Raw genomic sequence first — 27,242 nt, 5'->3', positions numbered from 1 at the left:
GTGACAAGCAGTAATCCTTACCAAGATGTATGCTTGACTACATGTATTCCCTAGATGAAGAAAAAATCATACATAAGCTATCCTGTTCCCCTACCTCTTTGGAGCAGAGCTATCTGAGAAGCTCTTTTAGGCTATAGTCCTCGGTAAAGCCATAAATGAAACAACTTGAAACTGATAGTTTGGGCATTTTCCTTTCAGTTGACAATGAAAAACAGTAACCTACACATCCAACTGTATCAATTAACTCCAATTAAGATAACTCAAAGTGTTCTATATGTAGACACATCATGTTCAAACTATACAAAGTCAAAGAGAAAACCTGGAAAGCTGCAAGAGAAAAAGTATTCTTCACATTCAAAGAGTCCTCAGAAACATTAAGAGTATACTTTACATCAGAAAACATGGGGGCTGGAATGCAATGGTATAACACAGTCAAAATGCTGAAAGAAAGGGTATCAATAAAGAATTCTATATCCAGCAAAACCTAGGCAAATCTGCAAAGACAAAAAGAAGATTAATGAATGCCAGGGACTGAGAGGTGTGGAGGGAATTGCTAATAAGTACAAGGTTTTCTTGATGGGGTGATGAAACACATTCTAAAATTAGATAGTAGTACTGGTTACACAATTATGTGGATATACTAAAATCCAATGACTTGTGTACTTTAAAAGGTACATAATTCTATGATATGTCAATTATATATCAATAAAGTTGTTTAAAAACAAAAACAGGATTCAGTTCAGTTCAGTTGCTCAGTCGTGTCCAACTCTTTGCGACCCCATGAATCGCAGCATGCCAGGCCTCCTGGTCCATCACCAACTCCCGGAGTTCAGTCAGACTCACGTCCATCGAGTCAGTGATGCCATCCAGCCATCTCATCCTCTGTCATCCCCTTCTCCTCCTACCCCCAATCCCTCCCAGCATCAGAGTCTTTTCCAAGGAGTCAACTCTTCGCATGAGGTGGCCAAAGTACTGGAGTTTCAGCTTTAGCATCATTCCTTCCAAAGAAATCCCAGGGCTGATCTCCTTCAGAATGGACTGGTTGAATCTCCTTGCAGTCCAAGGGACTCTCAAGAGTCTTCTGCAACACCACAGTTCAAAAGCATCATTTCTTTGGTGCTCAGCCTTCTTCACAGTCCAACTCTCACATCCGTACATGACCACTGGAAAAACCGTAGCCTTGACTAGACGGACCTTTGTTGGCAAAGTAATGTCTCTGCTTTTCAATATGCAATCTAGGTTGGTCATAACTTTCCTTCCAAGGAGTAAGTGTCTTTTAATTTCATGGCTACAGTCACCATCTGTAGTGATTTTGGAGCCCCAAAAAATAAAGTCTGACACTGTTTCCACTGTTTCCCCATCTATTTCCCATGAAGTGGTGGGACCAGATGCCATGATCTTCGTTTTCTGAATGTTGAGCTTTAAGCCAAATTTTTCACTCTCCACTTTCACTTTCATCAAGAGGCTTTTGAGTTCCTCTTCACTTTCTGCCATAAGGTGGTGTCATCTGCATATCTGAGGTTATTGATATTTCTCCCGGCAATCTTGATTCTAGCTTGTTTTTCTTCCAGTCCAGCGTTTCTCATGATGTACTCTGCGTATAAGTTAAATAGGCAGGGTGACAATATACAGCCTTGACATACTCCTTTTCCTATTTAGACCCAGTCTATTGTTCCATGTCCAATTCTAACTGTTGCTTCCTGACCTGCATATAGGTTTCTCAAGAGGCAGATCAGGTGGTCTGGTATTCCCATCTCTTTCAGAATTTTCCACAGTTTATTGTGATCCACACAGTCAAAGGCTTTGGCATAGTCAATAAAGCAGAAATAGATGCTTTTCTGGAACTCTCTTCCTTTTTCCATGATCCAGCGGATGTTGGCAATTTGATCTCTGGTTCCTCTGCCTTTTCTAAATCCAGCTTGAACATCAGGAAGTTCACGGTTCACGTATTGCTTGGATAATTTTGAGCATTACTTTACTAGTGTGTGAGATGAGTGCAATTATGCGGTAGTTTGAGCATTGTTTGGCATTGCCTTTCTTTGGGATTGGAATGAAAACTGACCTTTTCCAGTCCTGTGGCCACTGCTGAGTTTTCCAAACTTGCTGGCATATTGAGTGCAGCATTTTCACAGCATCATCTTTCAGGATTTGGAATAGCTCAACTGGAATTCCATCACCTCCACTAGCTTTGTTCGTAGTGATGCTTTCTAAGGCCCACTTGACTTCACATTCCAGGATGTCTGGCTCTAGGTCAGTGATCACACCATCATGATTATCTGGGTCATGAAAATCTTTTTTGTACAGTTTTCTGTGTATTCTTGCCACGTCTTCTTAATATCTTCTGCTTCTGTTAGGTCCATACCATTTCTGTCCTTTATCGAGCCCATCTTTGCATGAAATGTTCCCTTGGTATCTCTAATTTTCTTGAAGAGATCTCTAGTCCTTCCCATTCTGTTGTTTTCCTCTATTTCTTTGCATTGATCGCTGAGGAAGGCTTTCTTATCTCTTCTTGTTATTCTTTGGAACTCTGCATTCAGATGCTTATATCTTTCCTTTTCTCCTTTGCTTTTCACTGTATCAGGAATAGTCATCACTATTACTATTTTTCATTATTTTTCTTATTTCTATTTTTAAAACCATGGATCTTTGTGGTTATTGTGTGCAGAATGGGTTGCTTGAAGGCAACTGGGTAAAAAATAACTCTAGTACATTGATGAGGTGACTGTGAAGACTAAGGGAAGAGGCAGGATTCAGGATACATTTTGAGGTAGAGCACATCTTGTGTGAAAGAAAGAACTATTCTTGGATAGGATGTCTGAGTGACTGGATGCATGCAATAACCCTTAGTAAGCAAACCTCCTCAGTAAATACAGTTGCTTTCAAAGGGACTTTTTGAGCATAGAGACTATTTTCTTTTCTTGCCTTGAAGACAACATTTCTTTAAGCAGATAGGTCTAAAGATTTTCCTGTGGCAAGTCTCAAGGACATCCACAATGATGAAATACAACCTGAAGGAAAGGATCCAGTTTGGACTCATGATCCAAAGAATGGGTGGTTTGCTTCTTGGTTCAGCAAATATTGATTGATTATACCTTGAAATTCAACTAAAGTGTCAAGGTGAGTAAGTTCTTGATTCATGCTGCAATAAGCAAGGAAACATTAAGCCCTCAATTGGTAAGGAGGAGCTGCCAAAAAGCATGGAATTCTAGGCCATTTCCTGTCACTCATTAATCTCAGGCATGGTATTGAAAACCCTCAGTGATTTCCATGCAGAGCTCTAATTTAGCTAAAGTGGGCTGGTCAGGGAATAATTAAGACCACAGAGGTCTTATCCTCAGCTATAATAATTCTCAGGGGAAAATGCCTGAATTGGACTATTATGGAGAGTTAATTAATTCTGAAAATTATATATTGAAAAAGCCCCCTACCAAATTAGGCATTAAAAATAAAGTCATTCTATATTGGGACTCTTGAAGATAATATTAACATTTAATAAGTGCTAGTAACATTCTAAGAGTGCACAAACTACTTTAAATGCATTGTTTCATTTACTCTTTATAATTCCATGTGGTAGATACCATTATTGCCCATATTTTCAGAGACCTAACTTTATACCTATTAAGTACTAGAGCTGGGATTGAAATTCAGAGTAGGCACAAGACACATTGTTAAAGATAATCACTGTTTTCCTTTAGCCTAATGTGAAGATACTCAAGATGATGACATGCTGAGCCCCTTCATGTCTTTTGACCAACTTTAATCATCCCTTCAACTGGTATTTGTTGTTGTTTAGTTGCTAAGTTATGTCCAACTCTTTTGAAACCCCATGGACAGACAGGCTCCTCTGTCTACGGGATTTCCCATGCAAGAATACTGGAGTGTATTGCCATTTCCTTCTCCAGGGGATGTTACTGACCCAGGGATCGAACCGAAGCCTCCTGCATTGGCAGGTGGATTCTTTATCACTGAGCCACCAAGGAAGAATCAGACTGGTATTTATTAATAGCTTAATATGTGTCAGGTATCTCATCAATTAAGAAACATGAACATGGTGTCCAACAAAATGTCAAGCAATGAAAATTTTTTTAAAAATATATGCTTAGCTCTCTGTTAGACATTTTAAATGCAAAGGTCATATAGGATGTCGCAGTAAAATATTTTTGAAACTAGAGAAGTAACCAACCAGTCTTACAGAATACAATCCAAGGCAGCATTTAATTATATGCTCTACTGTGTGATCTATAAAATGTACACTGTGAGCATTAAGAAAATAAAACTAGTTATGAATGAATTGCATACGCCTTCAAAGATTGGTATGATTATAAAGCTCTGTATTTTAGTAAATGCCTTGACTGGCAGTGAAGGAATTTGATAGAGAGGAGGAATCATTTTTTACATTAAGAACAATTATATGGTCTATAGGACTCATATAAGAATCTCAAAAACTGTTTCTGTCTCCCTTTGAATTGCAAAATTATGGAATAGTAAGGTAATTCATAAGATGGCAAACAACCTTGAAATATGAGAAAAGAAGGATATAAAGAACCTATCTCTAAAGGCATGCATGACTATCCCAAAAACTAGCAGTAGAGAAAAAAAAAAAAGAGCAGTAGAGAAAACATTCTCACTCACTTGCGTTTACTAATAGGGACATTATAATAATGAAGCACTTTTGAATTGTCTGTAATTAGAAGCTGGACATTTTGTTGTCTTAAAGTTATGGTAAGAAATATCAGTGCACTCAGGGAGCTCAGCTGGGTGCTCTGTGATGACCTAGGAGGGTGGGATCAGGAGGTGGGAGACAGGCTCAAGAGGGAGGGGATATATGTCACGCATAGCTGACTTACTTTGAAAAAAAAAAATAAAATAAAAATTTTTGCAAGGAAAAAAATCAGTGTAGTGAAAATCCAGTCATCTGGATCCATAATGGTTTGCTCTAACTTTAATATTATCCTATTATACCTATGATATGTTAGTCCAACGTGATAGCATCCTTACACATATATGCATTATATTCCATGTCCCCTCTTAATAACATCCCACATTACTCATTGTCCCCTCTAGATAAAACCCAGTCAACTATTTGAAGTCTGCCCTATATTTCCACTCTCCTTGCTAGATTGCTCTCTTCTGTGAACTCATGTGACATGTTTTGCTTAAGCTTTATGATATAATAGCTTTATTATTCCCTTGAACTAATCTGATTTTCCATGCAGAAAAAAAGAAGCAAGTCTGTATCTTATACCTCTCAGGAATTTCTGGTGTAGCCCAGTAAAAATGTGGACACAGGATAGATGGGCAATGATAGGACAGATAATTTATGTTCCAACTAACTGGCTACCCTATTCAATTGAATTCTTACAACCACAGATATATAGTTGCTGAGGAAATAAAAATTGAGATATTGAGGTGATATGCTAGAAGTCTCACAAGTATCAAATAGCGTGAGTTCTGCTTCCCCCAATCCAAGCCTGATGTGATAGGTTGGTTACGTGATTGGCTAGTACTCTTCTATTTCCTCTTCATGGAATAAATCTATTAGCAATTATTTGTTGTTTTTAATTTCTTTCTTCCATAATAAGTCTGTAAACACCATAGGGGTAAGACTCTGGTTAACATGAGTGCTTTCTCGAGTCTCCATATAGAGACACAAACTAACTATGTGTGGAAGAAAGGGAAGAGGCTAGACAGAAGTGGGGTTGTTGAGAAACACCAGACTAGAACCAGAGTCAAAACCTGGGTTTTGGACTTGCCTGGTGTTCCAAGCATTGGTTAAAGATCCAACTTCCAATGCAGGGGATATGAGTTTGATCTCTGCTTCTGGAAGATTCCACATGCCTTGGGGCAACTAAGCCTGGGTACCACAACTACTGAAGCCCATGAGCCACAACACTGAGGCCTGTGCACTCTAGGGCTCATGTGAAGTGAAGCGAAGTGAAGTCGCTCAGTCGTGTCCGACTCTTTGCGACCCCATGGACTGTAGCCTACTACACTCTTCTGTCCATGGGATTTTCCAGGCAAGAGTACTGGAGTGGATTGCCATTTCCTTCTCCATTTAAGGCCCATACTCCACGACAGAGTAGCCCCAGCTCGCCATAACTAGAGAAAGCAGATGCAGTAATGAAGACCCAGTGAGGTGATAATTAATTAAATTTTGAAAAAACACCTGGTTTTTAATTTCTTCTCCACCTGACCTGCCTCTTAAGAAACCTATATGCAGGTCAGGAAGCAACAGTTAGAACTGGACATGGAACAACAGACTGGTTCCAAACAGGAAAAGGAGTACGTCAAGGCTGTATATTGTCACCCTACTTATTTAACTTATATGCAGAGTACATCATGAGAAATGCTGGACTGGAAGAAGCACAAGCAGGAATCAAGATTGCCGGGAGAAATATCAATAACCTCAGATATGCAGATGACACCACCCTTATGGCAGAAATTGAAGGGGAACTAAAAAGCCTCTTGATTAAAGTGAAAGAGGAGAGTGAAAAAGTTGGCTTAAAGCTCAACATTCAGAAAACAAAGATCATGGCATCTGGTCCCATCACTTCATGGGAAATAGATGGGGAAACAGTGGAAACAGTGTCAGACTTTATTTTTTTGGGTTCCAAAATCACTGCAGATGGTGATTGCAGCCATGAAATTAAAAGACACTTACTCCTTGGAAGGAAAGTTATGACCAATCTAGACAGCATATTAAAAAGCAGAGATATTACTTTGTCAACAAAAGTCCATCTAGTCAAGGCTACGGTTTTTCCAGTGGTCATGTATGGATGTGAGAGTTGGACTATAAAGAAAGCTGAGCACCGAAGAATTGATGCTTTTGAACTGTGGTGTTGGAGAAGACTCTTGAGAGTCCCTTAGACTGCAAGGAGTTCCAACCCATCCATCCTAAAGGAGATCAGTCCTGGCTGTTCATTGGAAGGACTAATGTTGAAGTTGAAACTCCAATACTTTGGCCACCTGATGCAAAGATCTGACTCATTTGAAAAGATCCTGATGCTGGGAAAGATTGAGGGTGGGAGGAGAAGGGGATGACAGAAAATGAGATGGTTGGATGGCATCACTGACTCAATGGACATGGGTTTGGGTGGACTCTGGGAGTTGGTGATGGACAGGGAGGCCTGGCGTGCTGTGGTTCATAGGGTCGCAAAGAGTCAGACACAAGTGAGCGACTGAACTGAACTGAACTATCTGACATGCATTTAGGAATATTCAATTAGACTCATTCTTGGGCAGTGGGAAAGAACAATAAGTGAAAAGATGAGAGAGAGAACAGGAGAGTGTGATTCCACACACCATTCCCCTCAGTGGGGACTTAAAGTGAACTTTCCTCAGAAGGTCCCCTCCTCACCTGACTGCACCTTCCCTCCTGAGTGAGCATATTATACAGTTGTATGTGATTCATCTTTAAAGACATACTGCACTTTCTTCCATATAGCACAACCCTGAAAATACTTCGTATTCATGCAAATAAAGAGATTCTCTCGCTGGAAGTGACACTGGAAAATAAGCATCTCTTCTCTCTGGAGGAAAAACTGGAAGAAGTCCTGGTTGGACTTCTCAGGTTTTGTGCCACCTGCATAGGTATTTTCAAGGGTGGTTTTAACGAGACTACTTTTGCTTCACATACTGACTTGAGAGCCTAACTCTTCTCTGAGATGAGACCTGGCTGCCTTGTTAGTCTTCACTGATCCACTAGTTCTACTAAACTTTCCTTTTACATAACACCTTGAAATTATATAATTCTAGGACAGAATCTTCTTCTATTGCCTTTGTCTTCTCTGACTCACAAAATATTTGTGCATCTAAACAGAAGTCACCTTTCATTTAGAACACCTGTAACATACTGGAGGCTAAGCAGTTCAAATCTGACCCACAAATAAAAGCCTTTTGCACACCTTAGAGAACTGCACAAAGTGTTCTGTAGAATCAGTAGGACCACAATGCACTCAGTATTTAGCTGGCCGTGGAGAAAGGGTACTCACCTTAGAAAGCAGAGATTCTCTCCTACTGAAGCTATAAGGTTAAGTAATTGCTATATGGGAAAGGATTTGCTTTCCTCAGAAATTGAGACCTAGTTTTCAAACCCAACCCTTCTGTGACCTTGGAACATTTACTACCTGACCCCCATCTTTGAATTCAATGTCCTCATCAAATTAGAGAAAAGTCAAAGCAAGTAATATATATAGTTGTCTCCATTCTTGGCAAGGTGACTCTACTCTATCTACCTCAAGTGAGTATATTAAAGTCAAACAATGTGTCAATATCAAGACAAGCTTACAGGCCATTTAAGACTCTCCCATAGGGAAATTATGGTATCACCACTATCTGTAACTATGGTCCTGGGATGAAAAGGAAGTAATATAGAAGAGAAAAAGCCAATTTGTGTCCATCATGTATTTCAAATCTAAGTAAAATTACCAAAATAACTCCTGGGGCTAATTTTAACTATATAGTGCAAAATAAATGTCCATTGTGTTGGCTTTGGGGGTATGTCCAGGTTAACTAACAATATATTTCACAATCCCAGATACCCCAAGTTCCACTGTTAGAAGGCAAATCCTATTGGCAGGACAACCCCTTAAGCCTATGTTTCTTACTTAAAGGCTGGACACGAAAGTCACACTTCACTTATCTACTAATTCACCAAGGTTGCCTCCCACACTTGGGTCTCTAGATTTGATAGATGAATGCTTCATATGGCTCTGCTAAAGAGACTACCCACTCTGCCAAATGTCTGTGATCTAAAACCTCACAGAAAAGAAAGCCTCTTCATTCTACTTGCTGAGAAACACTTCAGTCCTGGAAATTTAAGAAGTATAAGAATTCAGCCAAGACCCTAGAGCACAGCCACAGTTGGATGGAGAGCAGGAGAATATTTCTCCCTTAGTTATTATGACTTTAAAGGAATCAATAAAAACAAAGGCATGCATGAGATTGCACCCAACTCAGAGGAAAGAGAGTTGGAGCAAGACATTGGGAATCATGGCCAACACAGGCAAAGGGTGATAGCCTTTCATGTGAATATACCCCCATCAATCCACACACAACAGGTAGGCTTAATCTACCAACTCCTTCCCATGGTAATCCCTCATGATGGATCAGTTCTCATTCTCTCATTTACATTTGGGCTGTGGCATAGCAAAAAAAAAAAAAAAAAGCAATTACTTGTGTATAGGCACAAAACTAGTTTTAGTGGTAAAAAATGGAATAGAATTCTCTCTCTCCCGTATGCAACTTTGTCGGTAGCTATGTGTGTGATGGGGTCTTAAATTATCCTGATTTCCCCCATAAACAATTTTTTTTCCAGAAACATGCCAAGTTGTGAGCAATGACAAGAGTTATAGGAGTCATTCATTTCATTCTCAGGACAAAGAAAGAGGTACCTAAATTAAAAACAAACAAACAAACCCTTAGAATTATCTAGTCTTTTCCACCAGGAACAGATATCCATGCTGATTTATGTCAGTTCCCTTCCCACACCCATGTCTCCCATTTATAATTGCTAAATAAGCCAGGTTCATGATGTTTCTCCATTTGGGTCCCCTGTTTGAATTTATTTATAAATACTCATTCCTCCAAATGTTCTAGTTGAATACACAAAATATTCACTTCAGCACAGAGTGTATAAATTCAGGGCCAGAGGAGGTGTGAGGCATATTGCATAAAGGCACTAATTCACGATCAGCTTGTAGAGGTATGGATAGAGCTCAGCGATATGCTTGCCATGGAACCTTGAGGACCTTAGTTTTTCCTCTTTGAATATGTTCCCTGATCATCAAATTGGGGGAAACTAGATTTCTCATGTTCCTCTCATGGATAAGTGGAAAACCATACGAAATCACAGATAGACTTTTTAAAAAACTTTTCATGATCCTCACTTTGAGAATAAAGGGGAAAAGCTATAATATCAGGCAAGTGCTTAAAGAAATTACAAGGAAATCCGGGGCCCAGTGAAATGGACTGTAGTTCCAATATTTCCATCAGCTTGCTCACACGTCTACCCTGGAAACTCTCCATAAAATCAGAGGCTGAATGGTCTTTTATGTCTCCCTCAGTTCTATTTCTGGGTTATTGAATCTCTGCACCATTATTAAGAATACTGTCATTGTAGCTTGAATTTAAATATACTTATATCAGTACTTCGGAGAAGGCGATGGCACCCCACTCCAGTACTCTTGCCTGGAAAATCCCATGGACGGAGGAGCCTGGTGGGCTGCAGTCCATGGGGTTGCAAAGAGTCGGACACGACTGAGTGACTTCACTTTCACTTTCCACTTTCATGCATTGGAGAAGGAAATGGCAACCCACTCCAGTGTTCTTGCCTGGAGAATCCCAGGGACGGGCGGGGGCCTCGTGGGCTGCCGTCTCTACTGGGGTCGCACAGAGTAGGACACAACTGAAGCGACTTAGCAGCAGCAGCAGCATATCAGTACTTGAATTGGGCCGTTGGCTCCCTTCAGAGCCAGAATTCAGCCACTGTAGCTGTTACTGTTTAGTCACTAAGTCATGTCCGACTCATTGCAACCCCCTGGACTGTAGCCTGCTGGGGTCCTCTGTCCATGGGATTTCCCAGGCATGAATACAGGAGTAGGTTGCCATTTTCTTCTCTAGGGGATCTTCCCAACCCAGGAATTGAAGCTGGGTCCCCTGCAGTGCAGGCAGATTTTTTACCACTGAGTCACCTGGGGAACCCAAAATTTGGTATATATAACAACTTTGTTTGGTATATATAACAACATTGTTTTATATATAAAAACAATGCGGGACCCTAAATTGGATCTCAGAACAACAAAAAGATAATTAATGAAAAGAAATGGTGAAATATGAATAAAGTTCATGGTTGGTAGGAATAATGGTCCAATCATATGATTTTTGGATAGGTATACTGTATTATTTTTTTTTTTTTTGCTTTTTAATTTAAATTTATTTATTTATTTTATTTATTTATTTTTTAATTTTATTTTTAAACTTTACAATATTGTATTAGTTTTGCCAAATATCGAAATGAATCCACCACAGGTATACCCGCGTTCCCCATCCTGAACCCTCCTCCCTCCTCCCTCCCCTACCCTCCCTCTGAGTCATCCCAGTGCACCAGCCCCACGGTACTGGATGCTTGGGAATTTATTTATTTTAATTAGAGGCTAATTATTTTACAATATTGTATTGGTTTTGCCATACATCAACATGAATCTGCCACGGGTGTACATGTGTTCCCAATCCTGAACCCCCCTCCCACCTCCCTCCCCATACCATCCCTCTAGACTTTTATTTATTTATTTTGTTGTTGTTGTTGACATGTATGGTTTTTATTTTTTTTATTTTTTCTTCCAGTTTTATTGAGATATAATTGACATATAGCACTGTGTAAGTTTAAGGTATAATGATCTGACTTATATCATGAAATGATTATGACAATAAGTTTACTGAACATTCATCATCTCATATAGATATAAAATTAAACAAATAGAAAAAAATTATTGTCTTGTGATGAGAACTCTTAAGAGTTCTCATCACAAGGTATACTGTTTTATTAAGTAAAATGTTAACATTAAAAGCTGGATGAAATACTCATGAGAACTTTCTGTACTATCTTTGGAACTCTTCTATAAGTCTAACATTATTTCAAAATAAAAAGTAAAAACACTGTATTTCATAGGAGTCACCTCAGGTACATGTTGAAAATGCAAAATTCTCCAATTTCAGGGCATGAAAATAGTAGTCCTAGAGCAGGGTCCAAGAATCTGCATTCTAATTGGCACACAAGGAGATTCTAATGCAAATTTCTCAGGGATCACACTTGGAGAAACTCTGGTCTGAAACAAATACTGCTTCAGAGTAAAATAAGTGATGATTAGAGGTGAGTAAATGGAAAATACAACCTGAGACTCTTGTGTGAGATCTTGATTTTTTTTCATTTTTTGAACAGATTTTACTAAAGGTCTTTATAGACCAACATGCTGGGGTGGAGCAGGCAACTCTGGCTTCCTATCTTTCTGGTCTGAGACAGAGGTGGTTGGCAGTGTCTCAACTCTGGGTCCACAATGCTCACACGGTCAGGCAGGGCCTTCTTTAAGGCCAGTCTTACCAGTTAGGTCCCAGGACAGCATGATCTCCACTTGATGCCCAATGTACCCTGTCTTAGCATGACATGGTACATGATGACATCAACACAGCAGTTAACAGGGTCCCCATTGTGGATCATTAGGCCATCCACAGTCTTCATGGATTTAGCCCTCTGTCCACAGAATTTCCCAGACACCGTGACCTCAGAGTCTCTGGCCCCACTCTCCATGACGAACAGAGCACACCATAGCAGGCCCTCCAGATAGCACGTTTGTAATGCAGAGGCTTTGCCTGGGCAGCGGCACACAAACCTCTTGTGGCTGCCATTGTAGGATACCTCCACCAGCTTATGTATAAATTTTGGAAAGTTATTAATCTGCTGGGCCTCAGATTCCTCATTTATAAAAGGTGAACCTATGGAATTCTAATGATCATCCCTGTATAGTACATAAAAGGAAAGGACAAGGGTTTCTGCAGCATCACTCCCATGCATGCAAGAGTCTGATCCTGCAGTGAGTTAAACACAGTCACAAAGCAGACACAACCATGTTGAAAATACACAGTCACTGTGATAATGCCAGCAGCAAGGGACGTTAGGTTTTGCATTTGCTTTTGAATTTGCTTTATTGAATCGAGAAGCAGACACTGTAGTTGTGATAGCATGCCCTTTTGCTTTGTGAAACAGAAATTCTCTCTGCCATCTGTGAAGACTCTGGGGAAAGGAAGTGAGGTCTCTGGCTCCAGGCCTTTCATTAGAGAACTGTTTTGTACCAGATGAGGCCACAGACTCAGAACTACCATGTCTCTGCAGAGACCCTGCCTTGGATATGAAGAAAGATGGATTTCAGTCAGCTCAGAGCAACTGAATTTAGAAGTGGCAATGACTAGAATCTTGGGATTGCCTCTGGCTTCTTGCTAGAGTGGCTATCTCTGCTAAGTATGTGTGCACATACACTTTAGCATGTGTGCAAACCTTTCAAGTCAGAGGGAATACGATATTTATCTGAACAAAAATTCCTATAGGGCAGGAAATATGCCAACCTCATCTCATTCCAATTCTGTTGACCTGACTCAACAGTTTAGAGGGGGCTCAAGTGGTAAAGAATCTGCTTGCAATGCAGGAGAACAGGGTTCAGTCCCTGGGATGGGAAGATTCCCTGGAGGAGGAAATGCAACCCCCTCCAGTATTCTTGCCTGGAAAATCCCATGGACAGAGGAGGCTGGTGGGCACAGTCCATGGGATTTCAAAGAGTCAGACACAACTGAGCGACTAACACACACATAACACACATGAATTAAATCTAAGTTTTGTTTTCCCATACAGAAAGGAGATCAAAAGAACATATGACACTAAAATCTTCTGAGTACAAATATGCTATGTGTTATTAAAGAACATGATTGTATAGCATACTTAACTTCATGTACCTTTTGTTTTTTTCATTTCTGAAAAAAGCTAATAACACCTACAAAATTTTGTTTGAATCTTGACAAAAATTCTATGAATTTTAATTTATGTTAAATTACCCATATATGTATATATATGAAAAAGGAAAGTGAGCTTAAACATCTAAATTTCTCAGTTTAGACATTAATCATAGTTAAGTGCAAGAGCTGACATTTGAATCCAGATTCAACAACTTGAAAACTCACACATCCATTAGGATGACTCCAGGCAAACAACTGTTAACTCCAGTCTCTTCATGAAAGCCAAAATGAATTTATGTCTCTAAAGCATAAAAAGAAGATAACATTGGATAGGGGAGGACCGTTTATCTTTTACATATCTGTCCGTGGGTTTTTCAGTGTGATGATTTGTGATTAAGGCAATGGCACCCCACTCCAGTACTCTTGCCTGGAAAATCCCATGGACGGAGGAGCCTGGTAGGCTGCAGTCCATGGGGTCACTAAGAGTCGGACACGACTGAGCGACTTCACTTTCACTTTCATGCATTGGAGAAGGAAATGGCAACCCACTCCAGTGTTCTTGCCTGGAGAATCCCAGGGATAGGGGAGCCTGGTGGGAGGCCGTCTATGGGGTCACAGAGTGTCGGACACGACCGAAGCAACTTAGCAGCAGCAGTAGCAGCATGGATTCCTATGAATGAAATGTATTTGCTGAGTAGAAACAGTTCCTATGACATCTGGAAATCAAGCTCTACCTCAAGGTAAAGTACAATGAACTGAAAAGATTTCTATTTATTCCAGATATATTGGTCTTCTGGATTAGGAATTAGAGATGATAAAGTAGGAAGAACTGAGCAATTTAACAAAGTGCAGGACAGGGGTATAACTGAATCAGGAGTTTGGTTTTCCTTTAGGTTTGCTCTGTTTTATTCTGTGTATATCAAAAAAAGAGCATGTTATTTGTTTTGCCAGGACCACTGCTTATTATTGTGCAGGTTTTCTGTCTCCCAACACTAGAGGGCACGTTCCTAATCCCTCTGTGTGTGTGTGTGTGTGTGTCAGTCACTCGGTCATGTCTGACTCTTTGAGACCCCATGGCCTGTAACCCACCAGGCTTCTCTGTCCATGGAATTCTCCAGGCAAGAATACTGGAGTGGGTAGCCATCCCTTCTCCAGGAATCTTCCCAACCCAGGGATTAAACCCGGGCCCCCACCTGCATTGCAGACAAAGTCTTTACTGGTTGAGCCACCAGGGAAGCACCAATCCCTGTATTTATGTGCTGAGGTACTACTGTAATTTTCAAGCAGATGGCAATAAAATAACTTGAGAAAGTCTACATTGAAAATACTTGCTCAAGTTGACTTTCTTGACATCTGCTCTCAAATTAGTATACTACCATACTATTATTTGTGATGCTACATTTTTAAATGTAGACACTTCTGGATTTTAAGCTATATTACAAAGCTGTAGTAATCAAAACAATATGGTTCTGGCATAAAAACAGACAAATAGGTCATTGGGTCAGAACAGAGAGCCCAGACATAAATCCATGCATATATGGTCAGTTCATTTTGGACAGTGGTGCCAAGAACATCCAATAAGAAAGGGATAGTTTTTTTCAATAAAATGCTGTTGAGAAACTTGATAGTCACATGCAAAGAAACAAAACTGGACACTTACTTTATACTACTCACAAAACTTAACCCAAAATGGATCAAAGACTTAAATGTAAGACCTAGAACCATAAAAATTCTAGAAGAAAACAGAAAACAAACAAACAAAAACAAGTTTCCTTGGCAATGATTTCTTGGATAAGACACCAAAAGCATAGGCAACTATTAAAATAAGTGAATGAGAGTGTATCAAACTAAAGTTTCTGCAGAGCAAAGTAAACAATTAATCAAAAGACAACCTACAGAAGGGGATATGATACTTGCAAAACATACATTTAAAAGGTTTTAATGGCCAAAATATATAAAGAACTCATACAACTCAATAGCAACAACAAACAAAAAATGGGCAAAGGACCCAAACAGACATTTTTCCAAAGGCATTCAAATGGGCAATAGATATATAAAAAGGGGTTCAGCATCACAAATCATCAGTGAAATGTAACTCAAAAGCATCATTAGATATCACTTCATACCTGTTAAGATATAAAGTGAAAATGAAAGTGTTAGTCATTCAGCTGGGTCTGACTCTTTGTGACCCAAAAGGATGTAGCCCACCAGGCTCCTCTGTCCATGGGATTCTCCAGGCAAGAATACTGGGGTGGGTTGCCATTCCCTTCTCCAAGGGATCGTCCTGACCCAGGGATCAAACCCAGGTCTCCCACACTGCAGGAAGATTCTTTACCATCTAAGCCACCAGGGAAGCCAGCTATTTATCAAACAGACAAGACATAACAAATATTGGTGAGGATGTGGGGAAAAGAGGATCTTACATACTGTTGGTGGTAATGTAAATTGGTACAGCCATTTTGGAAAACAGTATGGCTACTCCTCAAAAACTTAAAGAACTACCATATTATCCATCAGTCTTGTTCCTCAGTATATATTGGGGTTCCCTCATAGCTCAGTCAGTAAATAATCTGCCTGCAATGCAGGAGACCCAGGTTTGATTCCTGGGTCAGGAAGATCCCCTCGAGAAGGAAATGGCAATCCACCTAGAGAATTCTTGCCTGGAGAATGCCATGGACAAAGGAGCCTCACAGGCTACAGTCCATGGGTTCATAAGAGTTGGACATGACTTAGCAACTAAGCCACCACCATATATCTAAAGGAATCGAAATCAGTATCTTGGAGAGATATCTGCACACCCATGTTCACTGCAGCATTATTCCTAACAGCTAAGATACTAAAGCAACCTAAATGTCCACTAAAAGATGAATAGATAAGAAAGATGTGAGATATATGTATACAGACAGTCCCCAACTTATAATGGTTCAGCTTGTATTTTTCAGTTTTATAATGCCATGAAAGTAATATGCATTCACTGGAAACATACTCCAGATTTTGAATTTTAACCTTTTCCTGGGCTAGTAATATGCTGTAGGGTGCCTCTAGTGGTGGAGAACCCACCTGCTGATGCAGGAGACTTGAAAAGAAGTAGGTTCGATTCCTGGGTTGGGAAGATCCCCTGGAGGAAGGCACGTAGCCCACTCTGGTATTCTTGCCTGGAGAATCCCTTAGACAGAGGAGACTACTGTCCATGGGACTGCAAAGAGTCAGACATGACTGAAGCTACTTGGCATGCACGCATTCTTGTGATACTGGGCAGTGGCAGCGAGCCAGCCATGGGATGAGGAGGGTAAACACCCTCCTCGTATTTACAGTGGTTTTGTACTCTCACAACCATTCTGTTTTTCACTTTCATTATAGTGTTCAATAAACTACATAAGATATTCAACACTTTACTGTAGAAGAGACATTGTGTTAGGTGATTTTGCCCAGCTGTAGACTAATGTAAGTGTTCTGAGCACAGTTAATGTAGGCTAGGTTAAGCTGTGATGTTTGATAGGTTAGTTGTAACAAACATATTTTGACTTAAGATACTTTCAACTGATGATGGGTTTATCAGAATATAAACCGACTTTAAGTGGAGGGACACCTGCATATAATACATGATTTCTCTCTGTATATATATCCTATATCTTTCTGTATATATATCCTATATCTTATGTCTTATATTGCATATATCATATATATGTAGTAGAATATTATTCAGCCATAAAAACAGAAATTTTGTCATTTGCAACAATATGGATGGACCTGGCATACATTATGCTAAGTAAAATAAGCCACTCAAAGAAAGGCAAATACCTTATAATATCACTTACATGTGGAATCGAAAAGTATCACATACATGTGGAAACTGTAAAAAAAAAAAAAAAAAAAGAGAGAGAGAAAAGAAAAAAAAAAGTCAATTTCATAGAAACAGAAAATACCTTTGTGGTTGCCAAGGACTGAAGTAGAGGAAGAAATGTAGGGATGCAGATCAAAGGGTACAAACCTTAAATTATAAGAATAATTTCTGAGTACCTAATATACAGCATCTTGAATATAATTAATATAGCAGTTTATAATGAAAGTTGCTAAAAGTAGATTTTAAGCATTTTTAACACATACACACACAGAGTTAACTATGTGAGGTGATGAATTTATTAATTATCTTGATCTTGGTGATTATTCCACAATGTATATAAAATCATCACACTGTATACTTTGAATATGTACAATTATATTTGTCAATCATTGTTCACTAAAGATGGAAAATGTTTACCATCAGACACAGGTGTTCTGTTTTACCTTAAAATCACAAAGAGAGGAAAAGGAAAGAATCATCTGAAGGCTGTTGGAAGTCACAGCATAAAATCCAACATTGTTGTAAGTAAGATAGTCAGGAAAAAAAAAAAAAAAAAAATCCAGCGATAGCAGGGAAATGATTATGTGCTCAGCACACTTCTTGCTTTCTCCCCCTGTCTTCCATCTCACTTGAGTTCCACACACATTTATTTTTTTTAATTTAATTTTATTTTTAAACTTTACATAATTGTATTAGTTTTGCCAAATATCAAAATGAATCCACCACAGGTATACATGTGTTCCCCATCCTGAACCCTCCACCCTCCTCCCTTCCCATACCATCCCTCTGGGTCGTCCCAGTGCACTAGCCCCAAGCATCCAGTATCGTGCATCGAACCTGGACTGGCATCTCGTTTCATACATGATATTTTACATGTTTCAATGCCATTCTCCCAAATCTTCCCACCCACTCCCTCTCCCACACATTTAGAAAGCTCATAATTTTGGATCAGTTCTACAGTGCTCTCTCTGCTTCTCAGATCAAGTAATCCAACATCACTGGAGAAATTAAATTTACTGGAGAATTCCTCAGTGTTTCCCTCCAGAAACTGCTTTCTCTTTATATCATGCTTCCTTTTTAACCTTTTATTTATGTGTATTCAACCAGTTTGATCAACTTCACCTGCCTGAAACATAGCTTACCTAAATTCACATTCTCCCCCATGCAAATTGTTTTTTTTTTTTTCCTATAAATATTCTAGATGTCATATGGTGGTACCACGAAGTTGTAAATCTAAGATTCATCCCTTACTCTCATCATTCTCTCATCTTTATACAGCATAATTATTCTTCTAATCAGTCATTAGAAATCATAATGATTTTGTCTTCTAAATGTTTCTTGAATCTGATTTTTGTACCTCTAATGTCTTTCATGGCTACTCTATTTTTTATATCAATCCTCTTTTGAATAGCCTCCTAATAATGTGATTATCTCTTGTGTTGTTTTTTTTTTTTTTTTCCCTAACCATTCTTCTACATGGTCCCAGAGGTATTTTTATAAAATGAAAACCTGAACACATTGAAGCTTTGCCTAACATGCTTTGCTGGATACCAAGTGACCAACTTTTCCAACTTCATCTCTCCCTTGAGCGCCACACCTGCTTAAAACAACTCATTCTTGGCCTTTTCTTTAAAGCTTCAAAAAAATCCGAATCTATGGGTAATTCTTTACACATAGCTCCATAACTCTGCTCATGTTATCCTCTTTTAATGAAATGTACTTTAACTCTGCCCTTTTCTCTATGATAATTCTTCACCTAACTTTACTTTCACTTCAGAACTTATCTCAGCCATTACCTTTTCCAGGAAGACTTCTGTAAGCAGCACTGTTACCAGACTAAGTTAGTGGCTGTGAAAGAGACTTTACTGCCTGAAAAGTCAAAAACATTAAGTACATGGCCCTTTCAAGAAAGTCTGTCAACCTCTATCTTGGAGGAAAATAATTATTTCACTCATTTTTTTCATCCCATCACATTATCAAGAGATTTTCATACTGCAGGAGTCTGATATTTGTCTAATAAATTCTATCAAATTAATAAAGGTGGTTCTGAAGTTACTTGATCTATCCATTAATTATTCAGTTCAGTCGCTCAGTCATGTCCAACTCTTTGTGACCCCATGGACTGTAACACACCAGGTTTTTCTGTCAATCACCAACTCCCTGAGCCTACTCAAACTCATGTCCATCATGTTGGTGATGCCAGCCAATTGTCTCATCCTCTGATCCCCTTCTCCTCCTGCCTTCAATCTTTCCCAGCATCAGGGTCTTTTCCAATGAGTCGGTTCTTCTCATCAGGTGGCCAAAGTTTTGGAGTTTCAGCTTCAGAATCAGTTCTTCCAATGAATATTCAGGACTGATTTCCTTTAGGATGGACTGGTTGGATCTCCTTGCCATCCAAGGGACTCTCAAGAGTCTCCTCCAACACCACAGTTCAAAAGCATCAATTCTTCAGCACTCAGCTTTCTTTATAGTCCAACTCTCATAACCATAAAGGACTACTGGCAAAAACCATAGCTTTGACTAGACGGACCTTTGTTGATAAAGTAATGTCTCTGCTTTTTAATATGATGTCTAGGTTGGTCATAGCTTGATTTACCAATGAAAATTGTGTAATAGTCAAATCATGATGTTAAAAAATTTAATGTAACTCTAATGACAGAAGGGCCCTCTGTAAGTATTTTAGCAGTTTCTCCTTAGGAAATCAATTTTAGACATTATTTTTAGTGACATTAAGTATCTTCTAACAATTGGTTATGTAGGTCCTTTCTTTAATTCCCTCTCTCTTTCCCTTCCTCCCTCACTCTCTTTCCTAGAAGAGGATTTAACTTAGGTGCAGGTCTTGTTCTTGATTTCCTGGTAAAGAGATGAATGCACAATGACTATTTCATTTTATTCATAACTGTATTCAAAACATCTGGATTTCCCCTAGACTGGCTTAATGGAAATGATTCAGAGGGGAAGTTAATTGATTTTATGTAATAACTGATTCAACAAGTAGTTTCTGAGTAACAGCGAATAACATAGACATCCTCCTAAGCATTGCTGGTTACACAACTCTTAGGAGGCAAGAAACTGTATCCTATTATCATATCTTGACTGTATCCAACTCTTACAGGCAAGAAACTGTACCCTATTATCATAAAGACTCTCTACCAGTGATGAAACTGATTCATACATACAAGCCCAGGAGGTTTCAAAAATATACCACATGCCCCTCAGCAAACAAAAGATCATATGGCTGTTAGGAGTCTCTGGTTCTTCATAAGAAAGTAATCACACACTACTCTATCTCTCCTACTAAATGTGGCTAAAAAATCTGGGCAAAATGCATGCAGCAGTTATTTCTTAACTGGTGGCTCTGCCGGTAAAGAACCTGCCTGCCAAAGCAGTAGACACAAAAGACATGGCTTCAATCCCTGGGTCAGGAAGATCCCCTGGATAATGAAATGGAAATCCACTCCAGTATTCTTGCCTGGAAAATTCCATGGACAGAGGAGCCTGGTGGGCTATAGCCCATGTGGGTGCAAAGAGTCAGACACAACTGAGGGCACACGCACGCAATGAGGTATAATTGATATGCAAAAACACTGCACATATTTAATCCCATAATTAAATGAGTTTGCATATAAGCATACACCTATGAAACCATTTCCACAATCAAGGTAATGGACATATCCATTACCCCTAAAGTTTGTGTCCCCTCTTCTTTTTTGGAACACTTCACATGAGATCTACCCTTTTAACAAAATTTAAGTGGACAGCACAGTATTGCTAATTATGTACAGCAGGTCTCTAGAACTTACTCATCTTGAATAACTGAAATTTTACATCAACTGAACATCTCTTCACTTACCTCCCTTCTCAACCCTTGGTGAGCAGTTTTCTTTGTTTCATGCAGTGGTTACTGAAGATTCTAACCAGTCAATAGTGGCAGACAGACTGAGGAAGGAGAGTACAATTTCCAGTACCACCCAACTGGAAGTAAAACTGCCACACTCATTTTCTTCCTACATCATCTCCATATCTAAATTCAACATGGCTCAAAATTGGGAAGTGGGAACTAATTGGATCAAGACAGATCCCAGAGAAGACCTCTAGGAGTGACTTAAGGAGTGGGAAAGGAGAGTAGAAATCTACTGTTTTTTCAATTCTCTGTTCTCTTTTGTCCTGGCCCCCCAACAATCTCACAGCAATTGGCAGCAGGGACAATAAGAGGAGCCACAGGACCCAAAACTCCAAGGGAAGACTATTGTCCTCTCTGGTTAAAGGAACTGTGGTCCTAAGAGCGAGTGATTGTTTTCCCCTCTATCCTTCCACTGCCTGGCCCTAAACTGATGCTTTTGCCAGAATTGCATGGTAGAATAGAAGAACTAGTCTCAGCTTTCTGGCCAGATTGAGAAGAAAACCCCAGGAAAACAAAAAGTACTGGGGAGGTTGTAGAGAGGAAAAATCTCAGAAAGAGACTTCATAATATGGGTGTTTATGAACTGCTAGACTTAACCTAGATTGAACATGTATGGATCTGACTCTAGACAGCAAAGACTTTGAGAACTAAATTAGAGTGGGACAAATGCCCTGCTAGGAAGCTGCTATAAAGCACAGGAAGCTCGGCTCAGTGCTCTGTGATGATCTAGAGGTGAGGGGGATGAGGGGGTGGGATGGGAGGGAGGTCCAAGGGGGAGGGAATATATGTGTACCTATGGCTGATTTACTTCATTGTACAGCAGAAACCAACCCAACATTGTAAAGCAATTACCTTCCAATAAAAATAAATTCCCCACTAGGTGGCACACATGAAGGACAGGTCCAAGTAACACTGCAGAGGCTTTGACCACAGAACTGACACTGAGATTCAGTTCAGTTGCTCAGTCATGTCCAACTCTTTGCAACCCCATGAACCACAGCACGACAGGCCTCCCTGTCCATCACCAACTCCCAGAGTTCACTCAAACTCATGTCTACTGAGTCAGTGATGCCATCCAACCATCTCAGCCTCTGTTGTCCCCTTTTCCTCCTGCCTTCAATCTTTCCCAGCATCAGGGTATTTTCCAATGAGTTGGTTTTTTGCATCAGGTGGCCAAAATATTGGCGCTTCAGCTTCAGTCCTTCCAATGAATATTTACAATTGATTTCCTTAGGATGGACTGGTTGGATCTCCTTGCAGTCCAAGGGACTCTCAAGAGTCTTCTCCAACACCACAGTTCAAAAGCATCAATTCTTTAGCACTCAGCTTTCTTGATAGTCCATCTCTCACATCCATACATGACCACTGGAAAAACCACAGCCTTGACTAGATGGACCTTTGTTGGTAATGTCTCTGCTTTTTTAATATGCGGTCTAGGTTGGTCATAACTTTTCTTCCAAGGAGCAAGCGTCTTTTAATTTCATGGCTGCAATCACTATCTGCAGTGATTTTGGAGCCCCCAAAAATAAAGTCTGACACTGTTTCCCCATCTATTTCCCATGAATTGATGGCACTGAGATGACTGTCTGTACATAACTGCTCAAGGTTTGTGGCCTAAACCCAAGCAGACTGAATACATGCTACAACAAAAGTGATGAAATTCTTTGAAGGGTTTAAATAAGAACTAGACTCATAAAATAAAATTTAAGAAGTCTAGAATACTAGCCAAAATCACATGGCATTTAAATAATCAGGGGAACCTCACTTCATGTGGAAAAAGACAATTAAGAAATACCAATTCCAGATGACCCAGATATTGCAATTGTCTGACAGACTTTAAAGTAACTCCAAGTAATTGTGAACACTCTTGAAATGACTGGAATGTTTAAAAGTTTAAGAAAAGAAATAGAAGATGTAAAGGAGAACAAAATAGAAATGAAAAACAGAATAAAGTATCATTAAATTCACCAAATGGCAAATAGCAGAATGAAGATGACAGATGGAATAGTTTTAAAATGTAAAGCTCAATAAAAATGATCTAATGTAAAAAATAGAGGAAAATGGGGAAAAGTTAAGAGAGCCTCAGTTACTTGTGGAACAATGCCAAAGAGTCAAATATTCATGTCAAAAAAACAGAATAAGATAAAAAAAGGTACAGCATAATAAAAATATTTGGAGACATAATGACCGAAAAGTTCCTAAATTTGAGGGAAAACTTATAAAACTACAAATTCAATAATTTCAGAATATACAAAACAGGATAAACATGAAGAAATCCATGCCAGGACAAATCACAATCAAACACTACAAACTAAACACAAAGAAAAATACGGAAAGCGGAGTAAAATTATACATTACTTATAGATGAACAAAAGTTCAAATAACTGCATGTTTCTCATTAGAAACCACAGAGCCAAGAAGAAAATAGAACAATGTATTTCAAGTGCTAAAATAAAATGACTTCAAAACCAGAATTCTGTATTCAGAAAAAAATATCCTCCATGAATAGAAAACAAAGAGATTCTCAGATGAAACAAAATTTTTAATAAACCATTGCTCTAAAATAATTGCTAGAGGAAGCCCTTCAAGGGACATGATATAAGGAAAGCTGGAATATCAGGCATGAATAGAGAGCAACAGAAGTGGTAAATATATGATTAATACATGATATTACTCTTCTATTGGTTTTTCATCTGTGTCCTCAGCCACTTATTTTTTATCAAAATATAGTTGATGTACAGTATTAGTTTCAGGTGTACAATGTAGTTTTTGACAATCAAATACACTGTGAAAAGATTGCCACAGTAAGTCTAATAGACATCTGTTAGCATACAAAAGTATTGTTGACTGCGTTCCTTATGCTATATCACACCCCTGTGACTTATTTATTTTATAACTGAAAACATGTACCGCCATCTCTTCACCTCTTTTGCCAACCCTACCCCACTCCTCTGGCGACCACTAGTTTGGTCTGTGTATCTGTGAGTTTGTTTCCATTTTGCTTTGTTTGCTTTGTTTTCTTTTTCAGATTCCACATGTAATTGAAATCATACAATATTTGTCTTTCTCTGTCTGATTTATTTCACTTAGCATAATACCCCCTAGGTCAGCAATTCTACTTTCAGGTGTTTTTCCAAAGAAAACAAAAACATTAGTTTAAAAGTATATATATACTCACCCTATATTCATTGTAATATTATTTATGTCAAGAGATGGATGGACAAAGATGAGAGATACTTATATATAACTCAGGCATAAAAAAGAATGAAATCTTACCATTCGCAACAATATGTATGGACCCAGAGGGTACTTTTAAATAATATGTTGAACTGCTGAACATTAAAATTATGGTTTAAAGAGGTTTTCAATGGTTGTATATATAATACATAAGAAAACTGCAACATAAAGGGAGTGGGAAAAACAAATCTATATGGTTTTAATATTTTACTTTAAGTGGTAAAATACTGATTCTACAAGGAAGCTAGTTATTTTCTTATAATCCCAAGTGAATTCACTACCAAAGGTATAGAATAAGGTAAAGTTTAAAAACACAGTAGATAGGGTATTTTTTTTTAAATATTCCAATAACACCAGAGAAAACAAATAAACCATAAAAAGAGATAATAGAACACAAATAATAAAATAAAAGTCCTAAATCCAAACATGGCGATAATGTTAAATTTAAATGGCCTAACCAAAGAAATTGAAAATCAAAGATTTTCAGAATGTATATAAGTGATCCAGCTATATCTCTGAGAAAAATCACTTCTAATGTTATGATATAATTAGGTTAAAAGCCAAAAGGATAAAAAAGAAATATATCATACACATATTAACCAAAATAGGGTTACATTAATGTAAGACAAATGAGACATAAGAGCAAAAAAAAGTAACAAGGAAAAAAAAGAACAATAATGATAACAGGATCAAGACATCCACAAAGAATAAAAATAAACTTAATTGCATGTACATCTAATAATAGAGCTTAAAATGAAGCAAAAATTGATGGTATAGAGTCAAACCCACAATTATAGGTGGAGACTTCAACAGTCCTTTCTCAGTAATGGATAAAACAGGTAATAAATCAGTAAAAATATAGTAATAGAATAATGGTACAATATCATCAACCAATTGGATCTAATTGACAAGTTTAGAACACTGATCCAACAACAGTAGAATACATATTTTTTCCAAGTGCACATCGGATATTCAACAAGATACATCATATCTCCATTTATAAAACAAACTTTAGCAAATTTTAAATAAGTGAAATCACTCACAGCAATTTATATGCCCATAATAAAAGTAAACTAGGACTAAGTTACAGAAGGACAGTAATAAAATCTTCAAATACTTGAAAATTAAACAAAACAGTTTTAAATAATCCACAGATTCAACAAGGAGTCTCCAAGAAAATTAGAAAATATTGTGATTTTAACAAAAATGAGAATACTACATTCCAATATTTGTGGAATTCAGCTAAAGTACTGCGAGCAGCTAAATGTATAGCATTAATGTTTCCATTAGAAAAGGAAAATGATCTCAAGTAAGTAATCCAAACTTTCATCTTAAGAAACTAGAAAAATAACAGCAAACATAAGGAAGGAAATGATGAAGGTAAGGGAAGTCAATAAAATATAAAGCACATGAAACAGAGAAAAATCAATGACACCAAAAGCTAGTTCTTCAGAAAGGTCTTTAAACTTTGTAAACCTCTGATGAAACTGGAAAAGAGAGAGAGAGACGCAAACTACCATAGTAGGAATGAAAGAGGGGATTCCTGTACAGATTCTGCAAACATTAAAATAAGCATATATTATAAAAAATTCCATGCACATAAGTTTAACAGCTTGAACAAAATTGGCAACTTGCTAAAAAATACAAATACAAGAGAAATGAAATGGATAACATGAATAGTTATATAATCATTAAAGAAATTGAATTCATACTTAAAAATCTTTAGAAAAAAATTCCCAAGCCCAAATGGTTTCTCTGGTAAATTCTACCAGATATTAAAAGAAGAAATAACATCAATTCTACCAAATATATTTAGAAAACTTAAAATAAGGAAACAATTTCTCTATTCCTTGTATAAGATCTGTTACCCAAATACCAAAATCCAGCAATGTCCCTATTAAAGAGAACATTTTTTACCAAATGTTAGCAAATATAATTCAGCACTCTCTGTAAAGAATGATACAACACAACAAAGTGTGGCTTATCACAGGAATGCATGGTTGGTTCAATATTTGAGAATCAATCTATTTAACCCAGTATATTAAGAATCTAAAGAATAAAAACTAAAGGATAATATAAATGGACACAGAAAAAGCTTTTAAACAAAACAACATCTTTTATGATAACACTATTAATATAAACAAAGTAGGAATGGATGGGAACTTCCTCGACTGAAAGAGGGTATATCTTTATAAAGACTGCAACTTCCAGTCTTATATTTAAGTCTAATTTATTTTTGTATATGGTGTCAAGAGCCTAAATGTAAGACTGAAAACCATAAAATTCATAGAGGAAACCACAGGCAGAACACTCTTTGACAGAAGTAGCAATATTCTTATTTAAATCTGTCTCCTAAAACAAAGGAAATAAAACAAACAAACAAAAATAAGCAAATGGAACCTTATTACACTTAAAAGTGTTTGCCCAGTAAAGAAAACCATTGACAAATGAAAAGACAACCTACTGAAAGGGAGAAACATTTGTAAATGTTGTGACCGAAATAGAGTTAATATCCAACATACTTAAATAGCTCATACAACTCAACATCAAAAAAAAAAAAAAATCAAAAAATGGGCAGAAGAACTAAATAGACATTTTCCCGAACAAAAAGGAGATGACCAACAGGCACACGAAAAGCTGTTCAACATCACGAAGCATCAGGGAAAAGCAAATCAAAACCACAACAAGAAAACTTCACACTTGTCAGAATGGCTATTATCAAAAAGAACACAGATAAAAAATGTTGGTGAAGATGTG

General features: G+C 38.1%; 1 long non-coding RNA gene and 1 pseudogene across 1 annotated transcript in view; both read right to left on the bottom strand.

Annotated features, from left to right (window-relative positions):
• LOC138988654 (uncharacterized) overlaps positions 1–27,242 on the bottom strand; it is a 734,014-nt gene that overhangs the window by 95,858 nt on the left and 610,914 nt on the right. The window lies entirely within an intron of this gene.
• LOC102286119 (small ribosomal subunit protein uS3 pseudogene) lies at positions 11,955–12,304 on the bottom strand (annotated as a pseudogene).

Source organism: Bos mutus, chromosome 7, assembly GCF_027580195.1.
Source record: "Bos mutus isolate GX-2022 chromosome 7, NWIPB_WYAK_1.1, whole genome shotgun sequence".
Taxonomy (NCBI): domain Eukaryota; kingdom Metazoa; phylum Chordata; class Mammalia; order Artiodactyla; family Bovidae; genus Bos; species Bos mutus.
The sequence above is the reverse complement of the archived record's forward strand: the minus strand, read 5'-3'. Positions and strand labels throughout refer to the sequence as shown.